Source organism: Lactuca saligna, chromosome 4 (genome assembly GCF_052625555.1).
Source record: "Lactuca saligna cultivar CGN05327 chromosome 4, ASM5262555v1, whole genome shotgun sequence".
NCBI classification, from domain to species: Eukaryota; Viridiplantae; Streptophyta; class Magnoliopsida; order Asterales; family Asteraceae; genus Lactuca; species Lactuca saligna.
This window is the reverse complement of record NC_136420.1, coordinates 88,300,984-88,308,442: the sequence shown is the minus strand read 5'-3', so window position 1 is coordinate 88,308,442 and position 7,459 is coordinate 88,300,984. Positions and strand designations below refer to the sequence as shown.

At 41.2% G+C, this 7,459-nt stretch overlaps 1 long non-coding RNA gene across 1 annotated transcript; it reads right to left on the bottom strand.

The window, feature by feature from the left end:
* Positions 1–5,221: 5,221 nt before the first annotated feature.
* LOC145038673 (uncharacterized) lies at positions 5,222–6,461 on the bottom strand. The gene is made up of 2 exons (XR_013679492.1): positions 6,287–6,461; positions 5,222–5,396 (listed from the first exon to the last, which is right to left on the bottom strand). It is a non-coding gene; the product is annotated as an uncharacterized LOC145038673 (long non-coding RNA).
* Between the last annotated feature and the right edge of the window lie 998 nt (positions 6,462–7,459).

Genomic DNA, 7,459 nt, shown 5'->3' with positions numbered 1-7,459 from the left:
TTTAATTTTGATGCTCATTTTTATTCTTTATTAATTATACACTTATAATTAAATAATAAACACATAAACACACATAATTCACATAATACTCAAATATTTTATATTTATTACTTCAAAAAGAGTTACAATAGTTGACCTAGACTATTACATTGACAAAAATGCTTAGCCCTGAAAACCCGGGCGTTACAATTCTCTCCCCCTTAGGATGATTCCGTCCCGGAATCATGCATCAGCAAACAGATGTGGATAGCGACTCATCATGTCATCCTCTGTTTCCCAAGTGAGATTCGGCCCATTCGAATGTTTCCATCAGACTAGCACCAAGTTGACCATCTTGCGTCGTAACTTCTTAGTCTTACGGTCAATAATTGCCTCAGGCTCTTCGATCAGCCTTTTATTCTCATCCATCCTTAATTCCGAGATTGGAATTATGTCGGGAACATCTCCCATGAATTTCCTCAAATAACACACATGGAAGGTGTTATGAATACCATTGAGTTCTTCGGGCAATTCCAGCTTGTAAGCTTGGTTCCCAATCTTCTGAAGAACTTTGAACGGTCCAATAAACCTTGGACTTAACTTTCCTCGTTTCCCAAATCGTATAAATCCCTTCCACGGTGAGACTTTAAGTAAAACGGAATCCCCAACTTCGAAGGTTATCGGTCGTCTTTTCTTGTCAGCATAGCTCTTCTGACGATCCTGAGCTGCTAACATTCTTTCCCGAATCACCTTCAATTTCTCAGCAGTCTCATGGACTATCTCGGGGCCCATAAACTGCTTCTCTCCGGCTTCAAGCCAACAAGACGGCGTACGACACTTCTGTCCATACAAGGCTTGATAAGGTGCCATCTTGATGCTCGAGTGAAAACTATTGTTGTAGGAAAATTCTACTAGAGGTAAGTGTTCGTCCCAATTCCCTTTGAATTCGAGGGTACATGCTCTCAGCATATCTTCCAACGTCTGAATCGTTCTTTCGCTCTGACCATCAGTTTGCGGATGGTAAGCAGTACTCAAACACAACTTTGTACCCAACTCCTCTTGTAGACTCCTCCAAAACCTCGACGTGAAACGACTATCACGATCTGATACAATCGTAAGAGGGACACCGTGAAGTCTTACAATTTCCTTCACGTAAGCATTTGCGAGCTTATCCATAGACCACTTCTCGTTGGCTGCTATGAAGTGTGCACTCTTGGTGAAATGATCCACGACTACCCAAATCATGTCGTGTCCGTTCTTCGTTCTGGGCAGTTTAGTCACAAAATCCATGGTGATGTCTTCCCATTTACCCATGGGTACAGGTAAAGGTTCTAAACTCCCATACGGTTTCTGATGTTGTGCCTTAACCCTCGCGCATGTTACACACTCAGCCACATACTTCGCAACATCGAGCTTCATCGTCGGCCACCAGTAGTAGGGCTTTAGGTCCCTATACATTTTAGTGCTACCGGGATGAATCGAGTACATGGTCTTGTGTGCTTCTTCCATTAGAAGATCTCTTATTCCTCCCGTCTTAGGTACCCAAATTCGATCTTGGAATACCTTCAGTCCTCGACTGTTCGTACCGAACACTAACGTCTTTCCCAAACGTTCTTCCTTTCGGTCATTCTTTTCTAAGGCTTCTTCTCGAGCTTTCCTGATACTTTCCACAATCGTCGAGACGACTTCAATTCTTAACGCTCTTGGCCTTTTTCTTTCAAGATTGACTTTCCGACTGAGAGCATCAGCAACAATATTTGCTTTACCTGGGTGGTAAAGTATCTCACAGTCGTAGTCCTTGAGAAGTTCTAGCCAGCGTCGTTGCCTCATGTTCAACTCCTTCTGATTAAAGAGATACTGGAGACTCTTATGATCAGTGAAGAGCTTGCACTTCGTGCCGTAGAGGTAATGCCTCCATATCTTTAAGGCGAATACTACCGCTGCCAACTCCAGATCATGAGTGGGGTAGTTCTTTTCGTGCTCTTTCAATTGTCGAGATGCGTATGCTATCACCTTTTCTCTTTGGGTCAGAACACAACCTAACCCGACTCCAGATGCATCACTATAAACTGCGAAATCTTCGACTCCATCGGGTAGAGAAAGTATCGGTGCTTCACATAACTTCTTCTTTAGCTTCTCGAACGCCTCATCGTGTTTCTCACTCCATGTATATGTAGCTCCTTTATGGGTCAAAGATGTTAATGGAGCAGCTATCGAAGAAAAGCCTTGGATAAATCGTCGGTAATATCCGGCTAATCCTAGAAAGCTTCGAATCTCCGTGGGATTCTTCGGACGTTCCCACTTCATTACAGCCTCGATCTTGGCGGGGTCAACCATTATTCCTTCCTGGTTAACAACATGACCCAAGAATTGGACTTCCCGTATCCAAAAGTCGCATTTAGAGAACTTTGCAAAAAGCTTCTCCTTCTTTAACACCTCCAACACTTCTCGTAGATGCTTGCCATGCTCCTCCTGGCTTTTCGAGTAAATGAGAATGTCGTCGATGAACACTATCACAGATTTATCGAGGAATGGTTTACAAACCCTATTCATCAAATCCATGAATGCTGCGGGAGCATTTGTTAGTCCGAATGACATAACCAAGAACTCGTAGTGTCCATATCTTGTTCTGAATGCAGTCTTCTCAATATCCTGCTCCCTCACCTTCAGCTGATGATATCCTGACCTAAGATCGATCTTTGAGAAGTAGCTCGAACCTTGCAGTTGATCGAATAGATCATCAATCCTTGGCAATGGATACTTGTTCTTCACCGTTGCCTTATTCAGCTCCCGGTAGTCTATGCACATCCTCATGCTTCCGTCCTTCTTCTTCACGAATAACACCGGAGCTCCCCAGGGTGATGAACTAGGTCGAATGAAACCGCTGTCCAACAGCTCCTGAAGTTGTGTCATGAGCTCCTTCATCTCCGTCGGTGCTAATCGGTAAGGTGCCTTTGCTATCGGTGTTGTTCCTGGTAATAAGTCTATACGAAACTCTACTTGCCTATCAGGTGGTAATCCGGGAAGATCTTCGGGAAAGACTTCCGGATAATCGCACACAACCGGTATATTCTGCACCTCTTTCTTTTCCTTCTTAGCATCGATTACGAATGCCAAGTATGATGCACATCCTTTGGATAAACATTTCCTGGCTTTCATCAGGGAGATGATTCCAGAATTTACTCTGCGTTTGTCCCCGTACACCATAAATGATTCCTTTCCGGGTGGGTTTATCCTAACTATCTTCTTTCGGCATAATATCTCGGCATCGTTGGCGCTAAGCCAATCCATACCCAAAACGATGTCGAAACCGTTTAACTCTATGGGTAATAGTTCCTCATGGAATTCGTTTCCGTTTAGGTCAATGACGATGTTCCTAATACGATTACTAACAGGTACGAATTTGCCACTGGCAACTTCTACAATCAGGGCATTATCTAGTTTTTCTACAGGTAATGCTAATTTCGCACTAAATTTATGCGACACAAAGGAGTAATTGGCTCCGGAATCAAATAGTATATTTGCAGGCAAACCATTTACAAGAAAGGTACCTGAAGCGACGTTTGCTGCCTCCTTTGCAGCCTCGAGCGTCAACTGAAAGGCTCTCGCCTTTGGCTTTGGTGGTATGTTGGGCCTTCCCGCATCTTTCTTCCTTGGGCAATCCTTAGCAATATGCCCTTCTTCACGACACTCGTAGCACACCTTCTTGTTGGTGGTGCACTCATTAGCATAATGCCCTGTTTTCCCACACTTGTAGCAGGTTACTTCATCACCACATTTTCCTGAGTGCTTCTTATTGCACTTCTCGCACCATTTAAATTCGTTTCCTCCCCCGAATTTTTTTGAACCGAACTTGCTCTTCTTTTTGTTGGGTTTAGCAGACCCTTCAAATTTCCTCTTCTCGCCAACCTCGATTTTGCTGGCAGCTCTTCCCTTAATCATGTCCTCCACATACTTGGCAGCCCAGATAGCTGCCTCCAAAGTAGGTGCCTGACGTACTGGCACCGCGTACTCCCATGGAAGTCCCTTCGCGTACTTATCAATTTTCGTCAGCTCATCCGGAACAAGACGCATGGCAAACTCCATCTTTTCTGTGAAGTTGTTCGTGTATTCATCGATTGACATGTTTCCCTTCTTCAGGGTTAGAAACTGGTTCTCTAACTCTAGCAGGTTTTGAGCAGAGCAGTATTTTCTTTTGAATTGCACCAGAAATTCTGCCCATGTCAGTTGCAGGGGCTTGTTGGGGCTTAAAGTCTTCCCCAAGGTATTCCACCAACGTACAACGCCTCCTCGAAACTGACGTACTGCAAATGTGGTTTGTAGCTTTCCTCTGCAACCGCACGTCATGAAAGCTAACTCCATCTCCGAGATCCAATCCATGACCCCGATTGGATCCTCTTTTCCCGTGAAAGTTGATGGCTTGCAAGTCAGAAAATCCTTGTACTTGCATCCATTCCTCTCGACTTCGTCACCTTGGTTGTTTTGTTGAACTATTGGTGGGTTGGCTTGACCAACGGTTCCACTGTAGTCTCCTTCCTCAGTCTGCCCTTCGTTCAACTCGGGCTGTTCGATTTGAATAGTCGCTTCCTCTCGATTTTGCTGGAGCAAACGCCTGGTTTCCTCCATTTGACGATCCAACATTGCCTGGATCATCGCTTGCACTCCGGCCATCGTTATTGGTCCGGCAACGGCTTCCACAACTGGTATTTGCTCGATCACGGGGGGTTGGTGTCCGTTTCCATTTGCATTTACGTTTCCGCTACGGGTCCTTACCATCTTGATCTATACACCGAATAAGGTGAATTCAGATCTTTATTTAGGAGAGACGTTTTAAATCGTCCTTATCACTCCGAAACGTTTACATGCTAGTTCTAATATCGTAGTCGTACGTTTAGAATCCTAAACACATAAGGTTTCCAGATCCGGTCGGCAACAGACCATAGATCCGAACAAAATAACAGCATATCATGCATAAAGCATTTAGCACATAAAAGCATTTTAGGCACAATTCCTAAAATAAGCTAGTGCTCACACCTCACAATCATCGCTTAGCATTCTAAGTTTAAGTCTAGAAATCCTACAAATTCCTAGTTCGCTTAAACTAATGCTCTGATACCAACTGTGACATCCCCAAAATCACGGCCAGAAAAGACCGGTTTGTTTATGCTTTGTTTAAAAATCAGAGTAACATTTTAAATAAAAGTGTTGCGGAATTTGTCCCAAAACAATAACATGATAAAGATTTATCAAAAGCATTTCCATAGAAATGTATTTCATTAAAAGACTCGGGATGTCATGTTCGTACAGATCAAAAGCATAAACAGTACAATACAAGCCTTACTACATTATTTCATATCTACAGGCCTATATCCGTAATCCCTCGTCCAAACATCATATATATGCTCAAGCGCCACTACCTGTAATACATAAAACTGAGTGGGTCAGGCTTGGGAGCCTGGTGAGCACATAGGGTTTTCAACCCACAATAAATAAGTTTATTAATTTCATCAATCAACAATAACCCGATTACCCGTTCCCGTTATCCTCACTTTACGTCCCTAAACACCTATCATAAGGGACCTAGCCTAAGGATCATCATCGGGACGGACACTACTGCTAAGGGGATTCCTCAGCAATAAATGTCCTAATAGGCAACCATGTGGGGGATGGAGTACATCTGGTGAGCACACAGTTCAAATAAACACCTACAGGTTGCGAGCCTGCTAGTGTTCCACTGGACTGTCTAGAATAGTCCGTGGTCGTCATCTATACTCCGCTAGATGACTGGATCATCAATAACATCTATAACGAGGCCTCTCATTATTTTATTTTGTCACACAGCAACTATTACATCTACCCATGTTTTACCCAACACATTTTGTAGATATAAAATACATATACAGTTTAAATCTTTGAAAACATGTATAAAACGTTCATCAGCATAGATAGCAAGTATTCAGATAATATTCACACATAGCATGTAATTTATATTAAATACTTCATATCTATGTGTAAGCTGAAAGTAACTATGCACTCACCTGAAAAGGTGGTGATTCCGAACTCAGACAGCGCTTCGCTTCTTAAATAGAATTTTCTTCGATGAAACCTAGTATTATTACCACTAGAGTTTAGTCTATTATTCGCCGAGACTAATTAATAGTCTAGCTATTATTATTATTATATAAGCGTTAAAAAAAATACTTATATAACCCATAATAATAGCCCAAGTATTTATTATAAGTTCATAATAACAATACTAATTTTAAATATAAGCTATATTAAAATAAGGTAAGCATAACTTACTTACAATGGGGTTTTAGCTAGGAGTCGGGCTCTGCAGGGGCAGAACTTCGTCGCTGAATCTTTCTAAGAAAGATTCGTGCAGCGCTTCAGCGCTCACCTTACTATACTAAACTACAGAAAGAGAAGTCGAATCACGAGGGACCGAAATGCTCGGGGGATAAGGAGAGAAAGACTCTTGAATCAAGAGAATGGTGCAAGAAATATGAGAGCCCAAGGCTCTTATTTATACTAATTGAATTTTCAAAAACTACCCTCCATAATTACTTAATGATCTTTTAGTTATATAAACAACTAAACACCCCTCTATAATACTATTTTAAATGGATTTAATGATATTTGTACTAAACTAATGTCGAAAGAACTCAATATTAGTCTTATAATGACCGCATCGTCGATACCTTTCTAATGATATATACATATGTATATATATGTGTACGTATACATGATTTATACTTTATTTTAATACGTAAATATGCTATTATAATTTGTAACTCGTTCATACGAACTCCGTTTTTGACGTTATTTATATCCACGCGTAGGTAAAATCAAGATCTACAACTTTCATTTAGACTCTATCGGCTAATTCTCGACCGATCTCAAATTTAACAGTAGGAGGAGTTTAGACTGTTAAATGACCGCGAAGAGTTCATAACTCCTTCATACGGACTCCGTTTTCGTCTGTCTTTTTACCTTTGAGTTCCTATTAATGAGATCTTCAACTCTCATTTAGGTCATGTAAGCCAAAAACCGCTCGAACTAAAATTCGAGTTTCAGGCCGTGCACTGCTAAGCCGAATCTTAGAAAAATCATAACTTTTTCATACGAAGTCAGATTTGGGCGTTCTTTTTATCGATGTTCTTAGTTTAACATATTCTACGACTTTTGTTTAGATTGCTAAGGCTAAAAAGTCTTCTATCGTAAATTCACTATTTACGTCTCCCGGTGCCGTGTCAGTTTTGCCGTAAAACTTCGGCGGGTCATAACTTCTTCGTTATAGCTCGGATTTCGGCGTTCTTTATATGTACGGAAACCTTGAGACATATTCTAAAACTTTATGTAGATATATCTGGATTATCTCACACTTTAATTTTGATGCTCATTTTTATTCTTTATTAATTATACACTTATAATTAAATAATAAACACATAAACACACATAATTCACATAATACTCAAAT